General features: G+C 46.6%; 1 protein-coding gene across 1 annotated transcript in view; it reads right to left on the minus strand.

The window, feature by feature from the left end:
* DNAI1 (dynein axonemal intermediate chain 1) overlaps positions 1-25781 on the minus strand; it is a 242333-nt gene that overhangs the window by 9119 nt on the left and 207433 nt on the right. The gene's annotated exons all lie outside the window — the stretch shown is intronic.

Consider the following 25781-nt stretch of genomic DNA (forward strand, 5'->3'; position numbering starts at 1 on the left):
GGCGAGTACATGGACCATAGGGTGAGCACATGGACCATAGGGTGAGTACATGGACCATAGAGCGAGTACATGGACCATAGGGTAAGTACATGGACCATGGGGTGAGTACATGGACCATAGGGCGAGTACATGGACCATAGAGCGAGTACATGGACCATAGGGCGAGTAGATGGACCATAGGGTAAGTACATGGACCATGGGGTGAGTACATGGACCATAGGGCGAGTACATGGACCATAGGGCGAGTACATGGACCATAGGGCGAGTACATGGACCATAGGGTGAGTACATGGACCATAGGGTGAGTACATGGACCATAGGGTAAGTAGATGGACCATAGGGTAAGTACATAGATTCAAAACTGGCTACAAGGGGTGATTTCAGAGGGTGGTGATAAATGGGGAATACTCGGAATGGTCAGGGGTGGGTAGTGGGGTCCCCCAGGGTTCTGTCCTGGGACCAATCCTATTTAATTTGTTCATAAACGACCTGGAGGATGGGGTAAAGTGCGATCTCTGTTTTTTTTTTTTGGGACGATACTAAGCAAAGCGGGGCAATAAATTCTCCACAGGATGTGGAAACCTTGCAAGAAGATCTGAACAAATGAATGGGGTGGGGCAACTGCATGGAAAATGAGGTTTAACCACTTAAGCCTCCGGACCATTATGCAGCTAAAGGACCAGGCCCCTTTTTGCGATTCGGCACTGTGTCGCTTTAACTGACAATTGTGCGGTCGTGCAACATGGCTCCAAAACAAAATTGGCGTCCTTTTTTCCCCACCAAAAATCTGCGACATTACTCATCAGAGGGACATGCCCCTCCCCCTCTCCTAGCAGTGATGGGCTGACTTAGTCAATTAGGATAGGTTGCCAAAACACCTGCAGACAGTCATACCTTGTTGCTATTGGTTGGAAATGCAGCAGCAGCAGCAGGCTGGCCCCTCCCCCTGTCCATTCCCACCGGGAAGCCCCGCCTGCTTATAATATAAAATCCATTCTACGGCAGGCTAAACATTTCTATATCCTCAGGGAGTCACACGGCACAGCCAGAGGGAGCCGTGAAACGTCTATTCATGATAATTGGCGTCTGTTTAGTAAATAGCGCAGATGTTGGCGATCTGGTGACGCCATCGTCTCGTCTTCTCAATGGTGACAACTGCATTGATCAGAACAAAAGGCAGTGATTGGACCATTAATACAGCACCTGTCCAATGAATGGCAGACGCTCTATTTGTGGAATCGGCATTCGGATATATTAGAGAGGAAGACGATTATCTGAGAATATCGAGCGTCTCCATGATAAGTACGGAATATTCCTCCATAGAGCCGATCCACTCCGACAACCAGAACCCCAATCCACTCCGACAACCACAACCCAATCCACTCCGACAACCAGAACCCCAATCCACTCCGACAACCAGAACCCAATCAACTCCGACAACCAGAACCCCAATCCACTCCGACAACCAGAACCCCAATCCACTCCGACAACCAGAACCCCAATCCACTCCGACAACCACAACCCCAATCCACTCCGACAACCATAACCCAATCCACTCCGACAACCACAACCCCAATCAACTCCGACAACCAGAACCCCAATCCACTCCGACAACCAGAACCCCAATCCACTCCGACAACCAGAACCCCAATCCACTCCGACAACCAGAACCCCAATCCACTCCGACAACCACAACCCCAATCCACTCCGACAACCACAACCCCAATCCACTCCGACAACCACAACCCAATCTACATTCTATATCACCCCTTCCTGGGGAAACAGAGCCCTAGAAGTGGACCTGTCAGAACTTTTATAAGAAGAAATTCCTGACATGTCACATTATACAGCGAAAGGAAGATTCTTCAGGAAAGCTCCACCTTTTATCATTAACCCTTCCCGAGTTCCAAACAGTGACTTTGCCTGGGCTGAGATGATGTCACCAGTCTGCTGCAGGCAGGAGGAAGCATTTCCTCAGTCTCCCCTCCCCCAATGTCTTTGCCTAGAACTGAGATGATGTCACCAGTCTGCTGCAGGCAGGAGGAAGCATTTCCTCAGTCTCCCCTCCCCCAATGTCTTTGCCTAGAACTGAGATGATGTCATCAGTGCAATTCGTTTCATTCCAAATTCGTTTTTTCAACGGATTTCGTCAAATTTGTTAATTCGGAAACCCCGTTTAACCGATTGCCGACCGCCGCATTAACTTATACGTCGACAGAATGGCGCAAATGGGCGTATATGTACGTCCCCTTTAGTTTGCCGCTCGTGTGAGCGCGCTCGCGACCCTGCCGCAAGCTCCGTGACTGTGCCCCCGGGACCCACGGACTTGATGTCGGCCGAAAATATTTACAGAAATGTGAGGGGTGTACTTACTTTTGTGAGATACTGTACATGTGGAAGAAGACATTCCACCAGTAGGAAGGCTTCGCTGACCATGCAGAGTCCAGGTTATCATGGACACGCGGCGTGTCATTAGACATCAGGGGGTTCTCTGGAATACGGCGAGGGAGGGGCGGCGGCCGCTATCTCCGCACAAATTACAATACTGTTGCCGCGCCTGGATGGGAGTTTGTTGGGCGATAGCAAGAAAATTGTGTTTTCCCGGCGCGGAGGGAATTGTGCGTGAAATTACAGTGTTTTATCTGTCACTCCAACGGACGCGGCGGATCTGAGCGTTACAGAACAGGTCGGGGAATGTCACCTGGAGACGAGGCGGAATGACATCGGAGGATGGCTGTCACACAAGGACAATGGGAAGGTGACATTCCTCACCGGGAAAACCAATCTCCTTCCATGTCCCGTGATTGCATGGAGGAGCCGAGGCTCTGAGGAACGCATGGCGGGTCTAGGCGCTTATTATCTAGAAAGGCGAAACATCCAGAGTCAATTTATTTTCACCTTAAAAAAAGAAAAGAGTCATCACTGTAGAAGGCTCGGGTCACATCCATGCTTTCCCCGCACACAGAAACGCCTTTCAATTGTTAATGGAGTCACCGCTAATCTGCACATGTGCGTTCAAAAACAGCATGGTGGGACTTAATTTCCACCTTCTTGTGCATAGGGTGGCCCACTGAAATGAATGGCGCATGTAAACCCCCGCCCATTCTGGGCAAAATCATCTCCCCTAGCGCCAAAGTCAAAAGTCTTGGGGTCATCTTCGACTCCGACAGGACAATGGACGCACAAATAGGGTCAGTAGTCAGCGGATCTCACCATCTGCTGCGCCTACTACGCAGACTGACTCCTTTTATTCCCAAAGAAGACATAGCGGCCGTGGTGGGAACAATTGTGAACTCCAGACTGGACTATGCGAATGCCCTTTACCTCGGACTCCCAAAGTACCAAATCTCACCTTCACTGAGAACCCTTCATTGGTTGCCAGTAAAAGACAGAATTGTTTTTAAAGCTCTCTGTCTGACGCATAGATGTATCCATGGAAAGGCTCCCCATTATCTATGCGAAAAAATAAAAGCCCATAATCCCAATCGCATTCTGCGATCCACCAATCAAAATCTTCTTCAGATACCCAAAGCCAACTACAAGTCCAAAGGAGATAGAAGATTCGCGGTCCAGGGTCCCAGACTATGGAACGCTTTACCAACCAGCATTCGGTTGGAGGAAAACCACTTAGCCTTCAGGAAAAAGATCAAAACTCATCTCTTTTGATATCAAAGGAGACAGGTACATCAAGCGCCCAGAGGCGATTCAGTTTGCATGTGTCGCGCTATATAAGTTTCTCATTCATAAACGCCCCTTGATATGTGGGTGTAAACCAAACCTACATTTCTGACATGATTTCCAACGGAAAAATGTGCCTTGCCTCAACCCTTCCATTGCCTTACCTTTCTCCTTGCCCCTTACCTTGCCTCTTCCCTTGCCTTCCCCCTTCTCTTACCTTGCCTATTCTATTGCCTTGTCCCCTTCCCTTCCCTCTTCCCTGGCTTTGTCCTTTCCATTGCCTTATTCTTTGCCCCTTCCCTTTGCCCTTCCCTGGCTTTGTTCCTTCCCTTGCCTCTTCCCTTGCTTTGCCCCTTGCCCCTTCCCTTGCTTTGCCCCTTGATTTGCCTCTTCCCATGCCTTGTCCCTTCCCTTGCTTTGCCCCATCCCTTGCCTTGCCTCTACCCTTGCCTTGCCCCTCGCTTTGCCTCTTCCTGCCTTGCCCTTCCTCTTACCTTGCCTTTTCCCTTGTCTTGTCCCTTCCCTAGCCTCTTGCCTTGCTTTGCCTCTTGCCTTGCTTTGCCCCTTCCCTTGCCTCTTGCCTTGCTATGCCCCTTCCCTTGCCTTGTCCCTTGCTTTGCCCCTTCCCTTGCTTTGCCCCTCCCCTTGCCTCTTCCCTTGCTTTGCCCCTTCTCCTGCCTTGTCCCTGGCTTTGTCCCTCCCCTTGCCTCGTCCCTTGCTTTGCCCCTCCTCTTGCTTTGTCCTTTCCCCTCGCCTATCCCATTGCCTTGTTCCTTCCCTTGCCTTGTCCCTTATTTTGCCTCTTCCCTGGCTTTGTCAATTGCCTTGTCTTTTCCCTTGCTTTGTCCCTCCCCTTGCCTTTTCCCTTGCCCCTTGATTTGCCTCTTCCCATGCCTTGCCTCTACCCTTGCCTTGTCCCTTCCATTGCTTTGCCTTGCCATTTCCCTTGCTTTGTCCCTTCCTTTGCCTTGTCCCTTCCCTTGGCCCCTTACCTTGCCTCTTGCTTTGCTTATTCCTGCCTTGTCCTTCCCCTTACCTTGCCTCTTCCCTTCCCTTGCCTCTTGCCTTGCTTTGTCCCTTCCCCTTGCCTCTTCCCATGCCTTGCCTCTACCCTTGTCTTGTCCCTTCCATTGCCTTGCCATTTCCCTTGCTTTGCCCCTTACCTTGCCTCTTGCTTTGCTTCTTCCTGCCTTGTCCTTCCCCTTACCTTGCCTCTTCCCTTGCCTTGTCCCTTCCCTTGCCTCTTGCCTTGCTTTGTCCCTTCCCCTTGCCTCTTCCCATGCCTTGCCTCTACACTTGTCTTGTCCCTTCCATTGCCTTGCCATTTCCCTTGCTTTGCCCCTTACCTTGCCTCTTGCTTTGCTTCTTCCTGCCTTGTCCTTCCCCTTACCTTGCCTCTTCCCTTCCTTTGCCTCCTGCCTTGCTTTGTCCCTTCTCTTGCCTCGTCCCTCTTGCTTTGCCCCTTCCCTTGCCTCCTCCCTTCCCTTGCTTTGCCCCTTCCTTTGCCTTGTCCCGTCCCTCTTCCCTTGCCCCTTCCCTTTTCTTGCTTTGTTCCTTCCCTTGCCTTGTCCCTTCCCTTGCTCCTTCCCTAGTCCCTTTCCTTTCCTGCCCCTTCCCCTTCTGTCCTGAAATGGCTTACTCCATTTTCTCTGAGCTTCTCATAACGTGCATTAAAAGTCAGATAGAGCCCATCATTTCCTGGCAAGAGGACACCCAACATCATCTATTTCCTCCCCAGCCTGACCCGGACGGCGCATGCGCTGTTCGGTCGGCGCGGGGACGTGCCTGATTTAAATTGTAGACGCCCCCTAGCCGCGGAATTTGAATTCCGCCGGGGGATTTACGATACGCCGCCACAAGTTTTGAGGTAAGTGCTTTCTGAATTAAGCACTTGCCTCAAAAACTTTTGCCGGCGGATCGTAAATCAGATAAGTTACGCGTATCTAAAGATCCGCTAACCTATCTGAATCCGGCCCAGGTTGTATATAGCGGATGTGATCAGGACGGTCTGGTAATGCACATGCCTGGCATTTCACACACTCAGCGGAGTCCTCCTTTAATGGTGGGGGGTGCATGTCGGGCTTCTGGCACATGTCTGGTTCTGAGTTCCCATAGTACACACAGCGGAGGGGGGGGGGGTCCATGTTTCTGTACATACAATGAATACACAACAAAGGCCATTCCTGGGAGTGCTGCCATTTCTCACCGCCCTGCTCGCTTTGCGTCATACTCCTGGCTTGGAACAATGAATGTGCAGATCGTGTTTTCTACCAAAAATAGAAAGGATTAAAAATCCGGAGATCCCGGGGTGAGCGGAGGACACTCTGCACCTGGGAAATCATTATCACCGCCCCTTGTACTACGCTCTGGTATATGTGCACACTCCTCTGCAGTTATCATTGAGAATATCCCAAAATGCACATTCACTTCCTCTGAATTTGGGGCAGCAGATAATAAATTGAGACAATTTTGACTTTTCATTACAAATCTGCATGAATGAACCCCAGAGGTGTCACAATATACAGCAACAGGATCGTCGTACGGAACGCTCTACCCAAGGATCCGGGCGCGTCCTTGGGTAAAAAAAAATCTGTATTTTTTTGCTAGTAAATTACTTAGAACCCCCAAACATTATATATATATATATATTTATATTTATCTTTAGCAGAGACCTAGAGAATAAAATGGAGACTGTTGAATTTTTTTTTTATGTCAGATGGTATTTGCACAGCAGTTTTTCAAACACAATTTTTTTGGGGAAAAAATAATTTTAATGAATTTTAATGCAAAAAAACACAATATAGAACTCACTTTTTAAAGGTTATGATGATGTTGCACTGAGTAAATAGATACCCAGGACCGCCATCATTTTTTTTAGGGGTCCGGGGGTCCCCAGGGGCCCAGATGGCAACCCCACTTTTTTTATTTATTTTTTATAAAAAATATATATATTTTTTTAATATATTTTATTTTATATTAAAGGGCCAATTTTTTAAATTTTTTTAGGGGTCCGGAGATCCACAGGGCCCCGGATGACAACCCCCTTTTTTTTATAAAAAAAAAATCTATTTTTTTTATATTATTTTATTTATTTATATATATATATATATATATATATATATATATATATATATATATATATATATATATACACACACACATCAGCCTGTGCCCACAAGTGCCGCCTGTGCCCACCAGTGCCGCCTGTGTGCTAATCAGTGTTACCAGAGCCACTACAGCCTGTGTACACCAGTGCCACCTGTGCCCATCAGTGCCACCTGTGCCCATCAGTGCCACATCAATTTATGTAGAAAAATTACTTTTTCGCAAAATTTTATAATAGAAATTAAGAAAAATTCATTTTTTTTTACCACATTTACGTTATTTTTTCATTTATAGCGAAAAAAACAAAAAACACAGAGGTGATTAAATACCACCAAAAGAAAGCTCTATTTGTGTGAAAAAAAGGACGAAAATTTCATTTGGGTACAATGTTGTATGACTGAGTTATTGTCATTTAAAATGTGAGAGCACCGAAAGATGAAAATTGGTTATTAGGGGTGTTTAAGTGCCCAGTGGTTAACAAAAAAAATCTTTTTACATTTAGCCCAATTGTTTGGTAAAATATAGAAGATGATGTTACGGCGAGTAAATTAATACCTAACATGTCAGGCTTTAAAATTGCGCACGCTCGTGCAATGGCGACAAACTAAGGTACTCAAAAAATCTCCATACAATTTTTTACAGCTCACTTGTTTAGAGTTACAGATCTGGTGCTAGAATTATTGCTCTCACGCCCGTGTTCGTGGCGATACCTCACATGTGTGGTGCGAACGCCATTGATATATGCATGCGCAACCTACATATGCGTTCGCTTCTGCGCATGAGCACAGAGGAAAGGGAGCGCTTTCATTTTTTTATTATTATTATTTTATTTTTTTTAACTGTCCTTTTAATTATTTTTTCTCACTTTTATTCCTATCACAAGAAATGTAAACATTCCTTACAATGTAAGGAAATAAGAAATTAGAAATAAGGTATGACAGGTCCTCTTTATGGAGAGATCTGCCTGAAACCCGGACACATTATTTAGACTGGGCTGTGGCTCCCCAAGTAACTGAGGTAGTCACACAAAAATCTGTTGCCGTTCGGGAGATGCGGGCCGCTGTCTGGGGGCAGGTTTGGCATCACTGAGGGGGAGCCACGATGTCAGCAAGAGCAGTTTGGCCACACCCACTGTTTGCCGCAGCGCGCTGCATTACCACTGTCCTTGAGGCACCCAAAGGTGCCCCAGGTCTTTTCTTATCTTATTGTGTATACTACGGAAAAAAATGTGCCTTGTGCCGCTAAAGTGTCCGGGTTTGGCTTGAAGAAAAGGTGGCAACCATAGATGCAATGTCGTTGCTCAGGTCCTCCTAGATCATAGAGGTGAGACGATCTGGGTTCTGTGGCCAGCCGCACAAACCGTCAGATCGTTTCCCGGGCTCGCTGGTAAGAAAGGTAAGTCCAAGAAACCCGGGAAACATTCATGACGGTTCGTGCGGTTGGCCACAGAGGTGAGACCAGATCGTCTCTCCTCACCTCTATGATCTAGGAGGACCAGAAGTGAGGCCATGACGTTTCTCAGGTCCTCCTAGATCATAGAGGTGAGAAAATCTGGTCTCACCTCTGTGGCCAGCCGTACAAACTGTCAAGATAGTTTCCCGGACTCGCTGGTAAGAAAGGTAAGTCCAAGAAACCCAGGGAAACATTCATGACGGTTCGTATGGCTGGCCACAGAGGTGAGACCAGATCGTCTCTCCTCACCTCTATGATCTAGGACAGGGATCCTCAAACTACGGCCCTCCAGCTTTTGTGGAACTACACATCCCATGAGGCATTGTAAAAAACTCAGACATTCACAGACATGACTAGGCATGATGGGAATTGTAGTTCCCATCATTCACCCATGATCTAGGAGGACCGGAAGTGAGGCCATGACGTTGCTCAGGTCCTCCTAGATCATAGAGGTGAGACGATCTGGGCTCTGTGGCCAGCCACACAAACGGTCAGATCGTTTCCAGGGCTCGCTGGTAAGAAAGGTAAGTCCAAGAAACCCAGGGAAACATTCATGACGGTTCGTACGGCTGGCCACAGAGGTGAGACCAGATTGTCTCTCCTCACCTCTATGATCTAGGAGGACCGGAGTGACGTCACGTCCGCTCTAGGGTGGATGTAAAAAGTTTTTTTGTTTTTTTTTAAAAGCAGAAGATTGTGTTTTACTTTGATCTGATGCTTCCAATTGATGACATTCTTTCAAAAAAATGGGGTCTACAAAACTCCAGCTGTTTTTGAAGGGTAATGGTCAGCTGGTCCTGTCTCCAGGCTCTCAGCGCTCCTGTGTGAACGTGTGTTTTATTTTGTATCTCAATGAGCAGCTAAGAAATGTTCCTGCTTGTGTAATACACGTATATGAGGCTCGGCTGACCAGAACGAGGACGGGGAAACCCGAAGGCAAATTCTGCTGGTTGCTGGATCCCAGAGAGCCGGATTTGCATGGTATTTGCACTCTGATTGGCAGCTGGAAGGATGAAGTAAGGGTAGGTGGTGTAAAGCTGTTTAATCTGCTTAAGATTACTTCCTCCCCCCCCCCCCACCTCATTAACATGATATTGAAATTCCTTTCCATTTTCACAACATTCCTTATTTTAGAAGCAGTGATGTCTCTGTGCTTCTCTATGCAAGGCAGGCAGATCGTTAATCCAAAGAGTGCAGCTCCACATACAAATATCAGACATGAACAGATAGGTACCAACCAGCATGTCAGATGTAGCTGCAACACAATACAATCAAAATCCCAGTCCTCCAGTCTGTGGCCGATGTGCGTGATGATGTCACGTCCGGCTCCACCCAACATGTTTCGTCACACAATGACGTCGTCAGAGGAGCGGCTCAATGCAAGCAGTTCATGGCTGGTGGGAGGGGGCCAGCAGGGTGATGTGATGTTTTCAGGAAGCTATGTAACACAATACAATCAAAATTCCAGTCCTCCAGTCTGTGGCCGATGTGCGTGATGATGTCACGTCCGGCTCCACCCAACATGTTTCGTCACACAATGACGTCGTCAGAGGAGTGGCTCGATGCAAACAGTTCATGGCTGGTGGGAGGGGGCCAGCAGGGTGATGAGATGTTTTCAGGAAGCTATGTAAAGAACCCTACCGGCTCCTTCCACAGGCCATGCATTGAGCAATGCCCCTGATGAAACGTGTTGGGTGGAGCTGGACGTGACATCATCACGCACATTGGCCGCTTCCATCCAGTGTTCCTCAACACCTTTACGACCGCCTAACACATGCGGGAGCCAAAGGGTGGGCTTTAATACCCACATGCCACACATGTGTGTTGCTGGGTGGCCGATATTTCTGTGCTGAGAGCATGCTCACAGTGACAGACAGCTCTTGGTTCCTACTAATGATTGGTAACCAGTGGGATTGACTCCTGATCCTGTGACCACTGTGACAGCCAATCACAGTAACCATGTGATTGGCTGATCTTTCCCAGCCTCCTCCCAGCGGACATAACTTTTTAAAGGGATGTCTACCAAACTCGGTTCGTCACACAATGACGTTATCAAGGGCATGGCTAAGATCAGGCAGATCATGGCGGGAGGGGCCGGCAGGATGCTGTGATGTTTTCAGGAAGCCCTGCCAGCCCCTCCCACAGGCCACGATCTGCCTGAATTGAGCCATGTACCCGATGAAACGCATTGGGTGGAGCTGGACAAGGCGTCACACACACATTGACCGCCTTGATCAAGTGTTCCCCAACCCCTTTATGACCACCTAACACACGTGTGTCGCTGGGTGGCCGATGTTTCTGTGCTAAGAGCTTGCTCACAGTGAAAGACAGCTCTTGGTCCCTACTAATGATTGGTAGCTGGGGGGGCTCCTGATCCTGTGACTACTGTGACAGACAATCACAGTGGCCATGTGATCGGTCGATCTTTGGCACCCTCCCACCAGCGTTCAGAACTTGTCACCAGAGAGTACTGGCTGCTTCTTTCTGTTTGAGCAGCATGCATGCTTTGCCTCATCAGCTACCAAAAACATGCATAGACTGCGTGATGACGTCACATCCTACACTACCCAATACGTTTCGTCAGGTGATGGCGTCGTTATCGTCAGAGACCAAGCTGTGAAAGACAGCTCTTGGTCCCTACTAATGATTGGTAGCCGGCAGAATAGCCTCCGGACTGGATACTTCTGGTTGAGCAGCGTGCATGCTTTGCCTCATCAGCTGCAAAAACCATGAATAGACTGCATAATGACGTCACATCCTACACTACCCAATACGTTTCGTCAGGCGATGACGTCGTTATCGTCAGAGACCAAGCTGTGAAAGACAGCTCTTGGTCCCTACTAATGAATGGTAGCTGGGGGGGGGATTGGCTCCTGATCCTGTGACCACAGTGACAGCCACCAATCACAGTAGCCATGTGATTGGCCAATATTTCTCACCCTCCCCCCAGTGTTCAGAACTTTTTAAAAGGATGCTGGGGAAGGCGAGAAAAGGTTAGGGATCCACCTATTTGTCGCAGCACACCTGATCTCATTTCACCATCCTCTTTTGATGTCACCAGAGAGGACTGGCTGCTTCCTTCTGGTTAAGCAGCATGCATGCTTTGCCTCATCAGCTGCAAAAAACATGAATAGACTGCGTGATGACATCACATCCTACACTACCCAATACGTTTCGTCAGGCGATGACATCGTTATCGTCAGAGACCAAGCTGTGAAAGACAGCTCTTGGTCCCTACTAATGAATGGTAGCTGGGGGGGATTGACTCCTGATCCTGTGACCACAGTGACAGCCACCAATCACAGTAGCCATGTGATTGGCCAATCTTTCTCACCCTCCCCCCAGTGTTCAGAACTTTTTAAAATGATGCTGGGGAAGGCGAGAAAAGGTTAGGGATCCACCTATTTGTCGCAGCATACCTGATCCCATTTCACCATCCTCTTTTGATGTCACTAGAGAGGACTGACTGCTTCCTTCTGGTTAAGCAGCATGCATGCTTTGTCTCATCAGCTGCAAAAACCATGAATAGACTGTGTGATGACATCACGTCCTACACCACCCAATACGTTTCGTCACACGATGACATTGTATTTGTCATAGACCAAGACAGCTTTTGGTCCCTACTAATGATCGGTAGCCGGCAGGATAGCCTCTGGATCCCATGACCACTGTGACAGCCAATCACAGTAGCCATGTGATTGGTTGATCCTTCCCCTCTCCGTGTTCAAAACCTTTTAAAGGGATATCGGGGTGAGCGGAATGCGGTGCATGTGCCCAATGATGCGGTGCACATGTCATAATGTGCCCACAGACCCAGGAGGCTGCAGGCAACTGTTCATGCCATTGTAGCCCTATAGGAAGGGATCTCCAAAAATAGGTATTTATCCCCCCCCCCAATAATAATACGAGAGGAGGCAGAATATTATATAAAGTTCTCCTTTAATATACATCTATATTGACTGATTTATCAAGATTTCGGAATAATGAAGAATGGACAGACCTGATTTCTGTCGTTTTCATGGCATCTGATATTGGAGTGGGTTGGGGGTCACTTTATTATTATGTTCCAGATCTGTATATGAAATATCTGCAATACGAGACATAAAACGTCCTTTATGTGGAGCTGACAATAGAACGGTGTGAGTGACTAAAGAGCGATGTGTGTCCTTTGTGCTCAGGAAATCCTTTATCCCACAATGGTCTGCAGAGCATAGACACAACACCCTCCCGCCATGCGGACTATTATCACTCATTGGATCCTGGGGCCAGACGGCACTGTGGTAGGTTGGGTACATTCGGCACAATCTTCCACTTATTCGTTGTTTTTTCTGTTCCGATCCCAAGACTCTGATCTGGTGGTAATGAATGGACGGCGTAGAGAGGGCCTCGTCATTACACACGTCAGGAATACAGTCTGATGTTTAACAAATATAAGACAATGTTCAGACCCATCTGATGAGGTCCGGAGGTGGCTGGTTCATAGACGTCAGCAGAGGTGGCCATGGCGGCCCATGTGCAGGCCCGTAGATGAAAGAAGCGCTGCGTATTCCATGGAGGGTGCTAATCCCAGATTATTCCGTCTCACAGGAACTAACCCAGTTATGGCTCCTCTAATCTGATTATCCGCCGGCTAATTAAAGGGCTCGTTATTTCTCCATATGATGCCGAAAACAGTTAGACTGCAGGGGGTGACCCCGGCGCTGTTCACCGACATAGAAGAGCGTTCACCAGATATGGGGGTGATGGAGCATAGGAGTGATCTCTGATACCAAGATGTCCTCTGCGTAAAATTCTAAATGGAGACTAGAGAGCCAAACCACCTGATGGCTTCCTAAATGTTTAGAAGACTTTAAAAGTAGTGCCCATCCACCCTTCTGCTCCACTTTGTGTGCAGACCTGGGAACTCAGCACGGAGATGGTGGGAACCCCTCATAATGGACACAGCAGGTGTACAGACCCGGGAACTCAGCACAGGGATGGTAGGAACTCCTCATAATGGGCACAGCAGGTGTACAGACCCGGGAAATCAGCACAGGGATGGTTGGAACCCCTCATAATCGGCATAGCAGGTGTACAGACCCGGGAAATCAGCACAGGGATGGTGGGAACCCCTCATAAAGGGCACAGCAGGTGTACAGACCCGGGAACTCAGCACAGGGATGGTGGGAATTCCTCATAATGGACACAGCAGGTGTACAGACCCGGGAACTCAGCACAGGGATGGTGGGAACCCCTCATAATGAGCACAGAAGGTGTACAGACCCGGGAACTCAGCACAGGGATGGTGGGAACCCCTCATAAAGGGCACAGCAGGTGTACAAACCCGGGAACTCAGCACAAGGATGGTGGGAACCCATCATAATAGGCACAGCAGGTGTACAGACCTGGGAACTTGGCACAGGGATGGTGAGAACTCCTAATAATGGGCACAGCAGGTGTACAGACCCAGGAACTCAGCACAGAGATGGTGAGAACCCCTCATAATGGGCACAGGAGGTGTACAGACCTGGGAACTTGACACAGGGATGGTGGGAACTCCTAATAATGGGCACAGCAGGTGTACAGACCCGGGAACTCAGCCTAGGGATGGTGGGAGCCCTTCATAATGTGCACAGTGGATGAACAGACTCGGGAACTCAGCACAGGGATGGTGGGAACCCCTCATAATGGGCACAGCAGGTGTACAGACCTGGGAACTCACCCTAGAGATGGTGTGAACCCCTCATAATGGGCACAGCAGGTGTACAGACCCAGGAACTCAGCACAGAGATGGTGAGAACCCCTCATAATGGGCACAGCAGGTGTACAGACCCGGGAACTCAGCACAGGGATGGTGAGAACACCTCATAATGGGCACAGCAGGTGTACAGACCCAGGAACTCAGCACAGAGATGGTGAGAACCCCTCATAATGGGCACAGCAGGTGTACAGACCCGGGAACTCACCCTAGAGATGGTGTGAACCCCTCATAATGGGCACAGCGGGTGTACAGACCCGGGAACTCACCCTAGAGATGGTGTGAACCCCTCATAATGGGCACAGGAGGTGTACAGACCTGGGAACTTGACACAGGGATGGTGGGAACTCCTAATAATGGGCACAGCAGGTGTACAGACCCGGGAACTCAGCCTAGGGATGGTGGGAGCCCTTCATAATGTGCACAGTGGATGAACAGACCCGGGAATTTAGCACAGGGATGGTGGGAACCCCTCATAATGGGCACAGCAGGTGTACAGACCCGGGAACTCAGCACAGGGATGGTGGGAACCCCTCATAATGGGCACAGCAGGTGTACAGACCCGGGAACGTGGCACAGGGATGATGGGAACCCCTCATACAGGGTGTAGAGTTGAACTATAAGCAGTATGACGACTATTAATCCATCATCTGCCGCAAATTGTCATTTCTTCTTACGTATAGTGACAGGTGTATAATATTTGCACAGTATTTTCCTATGGCCTGTCATCGCTCCCTGTATCCGCTCCTCTGCACATCTGACTAACAAATGATCCCCGTCCTTCGTATGACCTTTGATCACATATACGATGTACAGCGAATGGCGTCAAGCTTTAGATGGGCAGCGTAGATACGAGGCATATCAGATAAAGCAGAATAACAGATCACTGGCTTTATATACAGAGCGTGCAGAGCAGCCAATCACAGGGCTCAGCTGGGCTATAAGTGACTAATTGAAAGTAAAGCTTCCTCGCATTCATACATTAAACAGGGTCTGGTCTGTCATCCCCAGGCGCTAATCGCAGATATTCAGAACACGCTGAGGAGGGTCTGCAGACTAAAGGGTAGATTGAGACCGACATCCACTGATAAACCAAAATTGGACACGGGAGGAAAGGATGTCCCTGTGGTGTACAATGCACCTAGGGGCCCCGGGATGTATAGAGTGCATCAGGGCTGCTAAAACCAGCTACTGAACCCAGATCCAAATGGGCTCCGTCTACTGAAACATTACCAGTATTACAAAGGGGCCCCTAAATGCTCCTCTGCTAATGGACCTCTGACCACATCGGTGTCACTATGAGAGCGTATGACTTTGTATCCAGACAAAAGATCAGGGCATTTTTGAAAAGATAGAGGTTTGGGATTTTTAAGGTGCAGAATTACAACAACATTATACTGAAAGAAAAAATATTTATAAGAATTAAAAATTACAGAATATAGAAAAGTCCATCCAATTATACAATACAGTTGAAAAATGTGCAGGTTGAATATTTCTCTACGTGTTTCGCCACGATTAGTAGCTTCCTCAGTAGAATAGAAAGTAGAATAGAAAGAAATGTCTTTAGAACAATACAAAAAAATAAAAAATAAAACAATATAAAAGTACACACATTTTAAAGAATATACAAATGTGCTATTTATCCCGAATTGGCCAAGACCATAATGACAGACTAAAATATGAGCCACGGTTACCTGTATGTAACAATGCACTGGTCAGGATATTACAGCGTCACCTACAGGTTAACCCCTTCACTGCCAGTGTAATTTTTACAGTAATCAGTGCATTTTTATAGCACTGATCGCTGTGAAAATGACAATGGTCAAAAATAGTGTCAAAAGTGTCCCATGTGTCCGCCATAATGTTGCAGTCACGATGAAAATCACTGATCGCCGCCATTACTAGTAAAAAAAAATATTAATAAAAATGCCATAAAACTATCCACTATATGGTAGACGCTATAACTTTTGTGAAAACCAATCAATAAACGCTTATTGCGATTTTTTTTACCAAAAATATGTAGAAGAATACGTATCGGCCTAAACTGAGGAGAATTTTTTTTTTTTTTAATAGATTTTTTGGGGATATTTATTATAGCAAAAAAAGTTAAAAATATAGATTTTTTTTCAAAATTCTCGCTCTATTTTTGTTTATAGCGCAAAAAATAAAAACCGCAGAGGTGATCAAATACCCCCAAAAGAAAGCTCTATTTGTGGGGAAAAAAGGACGCCAATTTTGTTTGGGAGCCACGTTGCACGACCGCGCAATTGTCAGTTAAAGGGACGCAGTGCCGAACCGCAAAAAGTGGCCCGGTCATTAAGCTGCATAATGGTCCGGGGCTGAAGTGGTTAAAAATCCCAAACCCCTATCTTTCCAAAAATGCTTCTAATTAAGGGGATGTGGTGCCAATATAAGATATAGACGATAAGCAAAAACATCTCTCCTAAAGATCAGTGCAGTTTAGAGCTTTCATTTTTCCAAAATGATTGGGAAGATCAGGAGATTTTGGTAAAAATTTTGCCATTTTGGTGAAATTCATTCAATTCGATTTGGGGGGGGGTTGAGAGATTTTCATGGTTGAGGGATTCAGAAGCTTCTCTCAACTATCCTTGACCTGATCCTGGACCGAAAACAGCTGCTTATTAGTCTCATCTTTTTAGCTTTTTTTTTTCTTGTTGGTTTTACAGACAGTGGGAAAGAAAATAAATAAATATTTAAAGCAAAAATACGCACATACAAAGCACACTTTGGAGTATTAGAAATCATTAAAAATCCCTGTAGTTTGCCTTATACTGTATGTTTATTTCCTATAATGGTCAGCTCCATCTAGTGGTGCTAATGCTGAATTTTCCAGATGGATATACATTTCCAGATTGAGGTTACGTAATACCGTTTTGGGAACTATATGGCGCAAAGGAACATAGGAAATACCACGCTCTTCCTCACCGGATCTGCGGCGAATTTACAAAGTGTCCATTGCCAACATCTAATACTCCACAATGGGAAAGGAAAAGATCGACATTAACATCGTTGTCATTGGACGCGTAGATTCTGGCACGTCCACAACAACTGGGCATCTCATCTACAAATGTGGTAGGATCAACAAGCGTACTATCGAAAAATTTGAGAAGGAAGCTGCTGAGATGGGAAAGGGCTCCTTCAAATATGCTTGGATGTTGGACAAACTGAAGGCTGACTGAGCGTGAACGTGGTATTACCATCGACATTTCCCTGAGGAAATTTGAGACCAACAGGTCCTATGTCACCATTATTGATGCCCCTGGCTACAGAGTCTTCATCAAGAACATGATCACTGGTAATTCTCAGCAGGGCCACCATCAGGGGGGTACAGGCAGTACACCTGTAAGGGGCCTGAATGTCAACCCCCTTTTTTTTGTAAGGGGCCAGGAGGTCCCCAGGGCCCCGGGTGGCGACCCCCCTTTTTTTTATAAACATTTTTTTATATACATATTTTTTTATTATATATATTTTTTTATATATATATATTTTTTATTGTTATTTTGTTTTTATTAAAGCGCCCAGAGGTCCCCAGGGCCCCCGGATGGCAACCCTGCTTTTTTTTTATAATACATTTTTTTTTTATAAATGTTTTTATATATTTTTTATTTCTTTTTTTTTCTTTTTCTTAAAGGGCCCAGAGGTCCCCAGGGCCCGGATGGCAACCCCCCCCCCTTTTTTTATAAAAAAAAAATATATTTTTTTTATATATTTCTTTTTTATTTCTTTTTATTAAAGGCCCCAGAGGTCCCCAGGGCCCTGGATGGCAAACCCACCTTTTTTTTTATATAAAAAAAAACATTTTTTTAATTAAAGGGCCCAGAGGTCCCCAGGGCCCCCGGTGGCAACACCCCTTTTTTAATTATATATTTTTTCAAAGGCCCCCCCCCCTTTTTTTATATATACACTTTTTTTTTTTTTCTGTAAGGGGCCCAGAGGTCCTCAGGGCAACCCCCCCAATTCGTGGCACCGCCCCCTCGCTTCTCAATTCACGGACCCCCCGCTTCTCAATTAGCAGCTTATCATTGGTATTAACAAAATGGATTCCACTGAGCCACCATACAGCCAGAAGAGATACGAGGAAATTGTAAAGGAAGTCAGCACTTACATCAAGAAAATTGGTTACAACCCATATACCGTTGCCTTTGTGCCCATCTCTGGTTGGAACGGTGACACCATGCTGAAAACCAGTAGCAACATGCCATGGTTCAAGGGATGGGCCATCACCCACAAAGAGGGAAAAGCCAGTGGAACCACTCTGCTGGAAGCTCTCGATAGCATTCTGCCTCCTAGCCGCCCCACTAACAATCCTAATAAGTCAAATAAATAATAAAAACATTTTTTTTTAACGCGCCCCGTCCCGAGAAGCTCACGCACAGAACGCATACGTGAGTAGCGCCCGCATATGAAAACGGTGTTCAAACCACACATGTGAGGTATCGCCGCGATCGTTAGAGTGAGAGCAATAATTCTAGCTCTAGACCTCCTCTGTAACTCAACATGCAACCTGTAGAATTTTTTAAACATCGTCTATAGAGATTTTTAAGGGTAAAAGTTTGTCACCATTCCATGAGCGGGCGCAAGTTTGAAGCGTGACATGTGGGATAATGCTGCGTACACACGATAGGTTAGTCTGATGAGAACGGTCTGATGGACCGTTTTCATCAGATCAAACCGATCGTGTGTGGGCCCCATCGCTTATTTATCCATAGGTTAAAAAAATAGGAACTTCTTTTAAAATGATCTGATGGATAAAAAACCTATAGAAAAAAACGATCGTCTGTAGGCACGTCCATCGGTTAAAAATCCACGCATGCTCAGAATCAAGTCGACGCATGCTTGGAAGCATTGAACTTCATTTATTTCAGCACGTCGTTGTGTTTTACGTCACCGCGTTCTGACACGATCGTTTTTTTAACTGATGGTGTGTAGGCACGACTGATCATCAGTCAGCTTCATCGGATAACTGATGGAAAAATCCATCAGACCGTTTTCATCAGACTAACCTATCGTGTGTACAGGGCATAACTTTACTGTTGTCTTATTTTTTAATTAAAAAAAGTGATTTCTTTCCAAACAAAAAGTGCGCTTGTAAGACCGCTGCGCAAATACGGTGTGACAAAAAATATTGCAACGACCGCCATTTTATTCTCTAGGGTGTTAGAAAAAAATATATATAATTTTGGGGGTTCTAAGGAATTTTCTAGCAAAAAAAACTGTTTTTAACTTGTAGACACCAAATCTCAGAAAGAGGCTCGGTCCTTAAGTGGTTAAAGTATTGGAGCCACTGGGAAAGAATGAAGGCCTAGGGCTAGATTCAGCAACGATTTACGCCGACGTATCCATAGATACGCCGCGTAAATTCAAAGCTGCACCGCCGTATCTTCTTTCTGTATTCAGAAAGCTAGATACGCAGACATTAGCCTAAGATACGACTGGCATAAGTCTCTTACGCCGTCGTATCTCAGGGTGCATTCTCACGCTGGCCGCTAGGTGGCGCTTCCGTCGTTTTCGGCGTAGAGTATGCAAATTACCTAGTTACGCCGATTCACAAACGTACGTACGTGCGCCCGGCGGTAGTTTTTTACGTCGTTTGCGTAAGGCTTTTTAGGCGTAACGTTGCTCCTGCTATTAGGTGGCGCAGCCAATGTTAAGTATGGACGTCGTTCCCGCTTCGAAATTTGAATTTTTTGTGTCGTTTGCGTAAGTCGTTCGCGATTAGGGATGGACGTAATTTACGTTCACGTCGAAACCAATGACGTCCTTGCGACGTCATTTGAAGCAATGCACACTGGGATATGTACACGGATGCATGCGCCGTTCGTTAATCACGTCAAGTCATCACATATTAGCATAAAACACGCCCCCTTCCACATTTGAATTACGCGGGCTTACCCCGGCCCCATTTACGCTACGCCGCCGCAACTTACCGAGCAAGTGCTTTGTGAATACTGCACTTGCTCCTGTAAGTTGCGTAGCGTAAATACGATACGCTGTGCCGCCGTAAGAAGGGGCGCAGCTACCTGAATCTAGCCCCTAGTTAAGAGGATTTTCAGGAGGAGGAGAGTAAAGCAAAAAAAAGAAACAGAAAGAGAAGAAGGGAAACTGGAAGAGGAAATACCTAAGAGAAGGTGGCAATTAATAGGCACCGAACGCCCTCCAATGTAGGAGCCTCTGCCACAGATTACACTTCTGCCAGAATCCGCTGACCTTATCACAGTCTTATACTGTACATTCTCCTGACTATGGTGCCAGTAATAGAAATATTCATTGGTACATTTCTGCCATGATCCTGTACTGCCAGGGGACACAGCCACCCTATCGCGTTACGCAACGTCTGTAACACACCCGTGTTAAAAATAAAGGGTTCCAGACCGGGGTCCTGCCTGCCAAAGCTATCCAGCTGGGTCCTTGTAGGTGTCCCTGCACTTTGCGTATTTTTGTTGATAGAATATTGTACTTTGTATCAGCAGTTCAACCATTCAAGGTTGGTAGACCAACAACTCAACAGCTAGTAGAATATGGGGGCACCGTGCCCTGTACTTGTAGTGCTGGGTTCTAGGTGTACTGACAGAGAGGGGGAACCCTGGGATATTGGGAAGAAAATAAGCACCAGTTGGGTTTGGGTTTTGTACATTTGGCATGGTGATCCAATGAAAAATAGGATCCATTATTGGGTTAAACTGGTTTGCAGAATGCAATTTTATATTGGGGTGAACTGGTTTGCTTAGAAGGGTTCTTAGTTGGGTTTGGGTTCTGTACATTTGGTGTGGTGCCCTAATGAAGAATACGATCCATTATTGGGATGAACTGGTTTACGTGGAGGTTCTCAATTTTATTTGGGTTCTGTACATTTGGTGTGGTGCCCCAATGAAGAATATGATCCAATTATTGGGTTAAACTGGTTTGCTTAGAACTGTTCTCAGTTGGGTTTGGGTTCTGTACATTTGGCTTTGTGCCCCAATGAAGAATACATTCTAATATTGGTGTGAAATGGTTTGCTTAGAAAGGTTCTCAGTTGGGTTTGGGTTCTGTACATTTGGTGTGGTGCCCTAACGAAGAATAAGATCCATTATTGGAGTGAAATGGTTTGCTTAGAAAGGTTCACAGTTGGATTTGGACTCTTGTCCATTTGGTGTGGCATGCCAATAAAAAATAAGATCCATCATCATGGGGTTTGGGCTCTGTATGTTCGGCATGGTGATCCAATAAAGAATAAGATCCATTATTGGGATGAACTGGTTTACGTGGAGGTTCTCAGTTTTGTTTGGGTTCTGTGGTGCCCCAATGAAGAATATGATCCAATTATTGGGTTGAACTGGTTTGCTTAGAACTGTTCTCAGTTGGGTTTGGGTTCTGTACATTTGGTGTGGTGCCCCAATGAAGAATACCTTCTAATATTGGAGTGAAATTGTTTGCTTAGAAAGGTTCACAGTTGGGTTTGGGTTCTGTACATTTGGTGTGGTGCCCTAATGAAGAAAAAGGATCCATTATTGGGGTGAACTGGTTTGCTTAGAAGGGTTCTCAGTTGGGTTTGGGTTCTGTACATTTGGTGTGGTGCCCTAATGAAGAAAAAGGATCCATTATTGGGGTGAACTGGTTTGCTTAGAAGGGTTCTCAGTTGGGTTTGGGTTCTGTACATTTGGTGTGGTGCCCTAATGAAGAAAAAGGATCCACTATTGGGGTGAACTGGTTTGCTTAGAAGGGTTCTCAGTTGGGTTTGGGTTCTGTACATTTGGTGTGGTGCCCTAATGAAGAAAAAGGATCCATTATTGGGGTGAACTGGTTAGCTTAGAAAGGCTTACAGTTGGATTTGGACTTTGTATGTTTGGCATGGTGATCCAATGAAGAATACGATCCATTATCGGTTCTCAGTTGTGTTTATGCTCTGTACATTTGGTGTGGTGCCCCATTGAAGAATAAATTCTAATATTGGGGTGAACTGGTTTGCTTAGAAAGGTTCTCAGTTGGGTTTCGGTTCTGTACATTTGGTGTGGCACTCCTAATCTCATACCATGGTTTACACCCCTGGTCCGTCTTAGGCCTCGTACACACGACCGAACATGTCTGCTGAAACTGATCCGCGGACCAGTTTCCGCGGACATGTTCGGTCGTCTGTACGGCCGACCGGACCGGATTCCCGGCCGAGCGGACAGGTTTCCAGCGGACAAATGTTTCTTAGCATGCTAAGAAACATGTCCGCTGGAAGCCTGTCCGTCGGACATGTTCGGTCGTCTGTACAACTCACCGGACATGTCCGCTCGGCCGATAGCCCTCGCATGCTTCAAAGTGATTCGACGCATGCGTGGAAGCATTGACCTTCCAGGGTCGCGCACGTCGCTGCGACGGCGCGGCCACGTCACCGCGTATCCTGTCCACGGGGATTTCGGTTTGATGGTGTGTACAGCCATCAGACCGAAATCTCAGAGCGGACATGTCCAATGAAAACGGTCCGCGGAGCGTTTTCATCGGACATGTCCCGTCGTGTGTAAGAGGCCTTAGGGGTTGCCTAATCAGAAACACTGCCCTTTTCTATAAACAGTTTATTGTAGATGACCAGTAACACATTTTGGATTCACCAGACCCTATAGGGGAGAATTACTTGAAACCTCTGCTTGCGTTTGGGGGCCTAGGAGGCGTGATCATAACTAGAAAAAAAAGGAAAGAAGGAGGGCGCAGCGACCTTGTGCATTACCAATGTTAATTGTTTTTAATGAAAGCATGTAAAAGAGGCTTGTCCATTGGTCAGACTGCGTCTCTGGACACCTGCAAACCGGACCTGATGTTGAGGGGATCAGACATAATCCCAAGTAGCTGACGCGTTTCAAGGGCGCACCCTTTTCCTTTAGAGCCTAGACCAGGGATAAGCAATTAGCGGACCTCCAGCTGTTGCCAAACTACAAGTCCCATCATGCCTCTGCCTCTAGGTGTCATGCTTGATGCTGTCAGAGTCTCGCTATGCCTCATGGGACTTGTAGTTTGGCAACATCTGGAGGTCCGCTAATTGCTTATCCCTGGCCTAGACGGTCAATGACTCTTCTCTCCCAGTTGCCTCTATATGTAGCCACGTGTCCACTCCCCAAGTGGTAACCACCCAGAAAGGTCACGCCCATCTACGTGGACTAACGCCGCCCAGTGGCTCAAAATAAACACATGCCTACCTTCTGATAGAATAGAAAGGGCCCCCATCCAGACTTCATAGTTATATTCCAAAATGGGATTATGATGGGTATGAATTCCCGCAGGAGTGGTCATTCCGAATCTCACCTCTACATTCCAGTCCCTGCAGATCAATGGGAGGAGGGGCATCTGGAAAGTCTCGACGGATGATATGTACTGTATAGTCTGAATAGTATAGTCAAGGGCCGCCAGGTGCGCCGGATGGACCGCACGCCGTCCCACAGCCAGGAAGTGTGGAAGCGTCTGCGTTCCACCCACCACTATCGGCCGTCCATGGCGTCAATTCTGCTCCTGCATGCTCATCCGACCCAAATTTTTACCATTGGCAATGCACAAGGTCGGTGCGCCCTCCTTCTTTCCTTTTTTTCCAGTTTCAAGAATGCCCATTGTTCTGAGGAGGACTGAAAGACTATAGGCTTTGCCTAAATCCGAAGAGTTGGTGGCACCACCCCCCCCTCCCCTTTTTTTAAGACTAAACACCCAAGCGCAGGAGATTATTATTGTTTTGTGATCATAACTAGGCCATCAACTCAGGTTTGGAGGGGGCAGCACAAGACCCTTGGCCTAGGGGTCAGGTAGCTGGATTCAGGTAGATGAGCCTAACGTTAGGCAGGCGTAGCGTATCGCATATACGCTACGCCGCCGTAAGTTAGAGAGGCATGTGCTGTATTAACAAAGCACTTGCGTCCTAAGTTACGGCGGCGTATCGTAAATGTGCCGGCCTAAGCGCGCCTAATTCAAATTGTGAAGAGGTGGGCGTGTTTTATGCTAATGAACCGTGACCCGACGTGATTTACGTTTTTTACGAACGGCGCATGCGCTGTCCTTGAACATATCCCAGTGCGCATTCTCCAAATTACGCCGCAAAGACTTATTGGTTTCGACGTGAACGTAAATTACGCCCAGCCCCATTCACAGACGACTTACGCAAACGACGTAAAAATTTGACGCGGGTCCGACGTCCATACTTAACATTGGCTGCGCCATCTTTTTGGTGGAATATCTTTAGGCCTGAAAACGGCTTACGTAAACGGCGTATCTTTACTGCGACGGCCGGGCGTACATTCGTAAATAGGCGTATCTTGCCGATTTACATATTCTAGGCGTAAATCAGCGTACACGCCCCTAAATATGCAGTTAAGATACAACGGCGTAGGAGACTTACGCCGGTCGTATCTTAGCAACATTTAAGCGTATCTCAGTTTGAGCATACGCTTAAATTTACGGCGGCGCAGATTCAGAGTTACAACGGCGTTTTTACTGATACGCCGGCGTAACTCTCTCTGAATCTGGCTAAGGAAGTGTAAAGCTGGTATAGAAACATAAAATGATGCCGTCACAAGGTCAGAGATGTGTATATTTTGCCACCTTCCCCATCCTCCTTCCGCCATCCAGAATCCATGGAAATCCCGGCTATTTTTATTCCGTGTTCTTAAGCTCTTCAGCAGCAGATGAGAGATCAGAGTCTGTCTCTGAATGGCCACTATAAATCCAGTAATGTGTGTATATTGTGGAGGAGAAGAATGGGCTGAGCAGATTGAAGTATTTAGTGTACATGGAGCAGAGAGTGCTGGATTAACACTGAGCCTACAAGCTGCTTCCAGACACTTTGATGAACATCAAACCCCACACTCCCAGAGACGGCCGTACCGCCGCGGCGTGCTAACGCCTGCCTGCCGCTATCTGATGGCAGATAATCTTCAGAATGTAGATCAGAAGGAGCATTAAAATTTCCAGCAAAAGCAATTAAGAGGACAGACTGCGGGACGAAGTGACCATTCTAGGGGTCACCTTGAGGGTTGTCCTCGTCGCTGGCTGGCTTGTGAACACTGACTGTTTTGGTGCATCAATTTTTCTGTTCTCCTCATTCAAGGGGAATGCAAAGCAAATCAGAAGCAGGTCAGAAGGGTTTTCAAGTTAGAGAGGCGGCACAGAGCTAATCACACAGGTGTTACAGCAGCAATAATTCACAGAACACCTCACAAGGTCACTGGCTGCATACATCCTGAGCCAATTCGCAATCCAGGCCTTCTACCATGATGGGTTTCCTTTAAAAGGGGTTGTAAGGTTTGTTTTTTAACCACTTAAGACCCGGACCAAAACGCATGTAAAGGACCCGGACAGTTTTTGCGATTCGGCACTGTGCGCTTTGCGATTCGGCTGTGCGCTTTAACTGACAATTGTGCGGTCGTGCGCTTTAACTGACAATTCGGCACTGTGCGCTGTGCGATTCGGCTGTGCGCTTTAACTGACAATTACGCGGTCGTGCGACGTGGCTTCCAAACAAAACTGGCGTCCTTTTTTTCCCACAAATAGAGCTTTCTTTTGGTGGTATTTGATCACCTCTGCGGTTTTTATTTTTTGCGCTATAAACAAAAATAGAGCGACAATTTTGAAAAAAATGCAATATTTTTTACTTTTTACTATAATAAATATCCCCAAAAAATATATAAAAAAACGTTTTTATTCCTCAGTTTAGGCCGATGCGTATTCTTCTACCTATTTTTGGTAAAAAAAAAAATCGCAATAAGCGTTTATCGATTGGTTTGCGCAAAATTTATAGGGTTTACAAAATAGGGGTTAGTTTTATTGCATTTTTATTCATAATTTT

This window comes from Rana temporaria, chromosome 1 (assembly GCF_905171775.1).
Source record: "Rana temporaria chromosome 1, aRanTem1.1, whole genome shotgun sequence".
Taxonomy (NCBI): domain Eukaryota; kingdom Metazoa; phylum Chordata; class Amphibia; order Anura; family Ranidae; genus Rana; species Rana temporaria.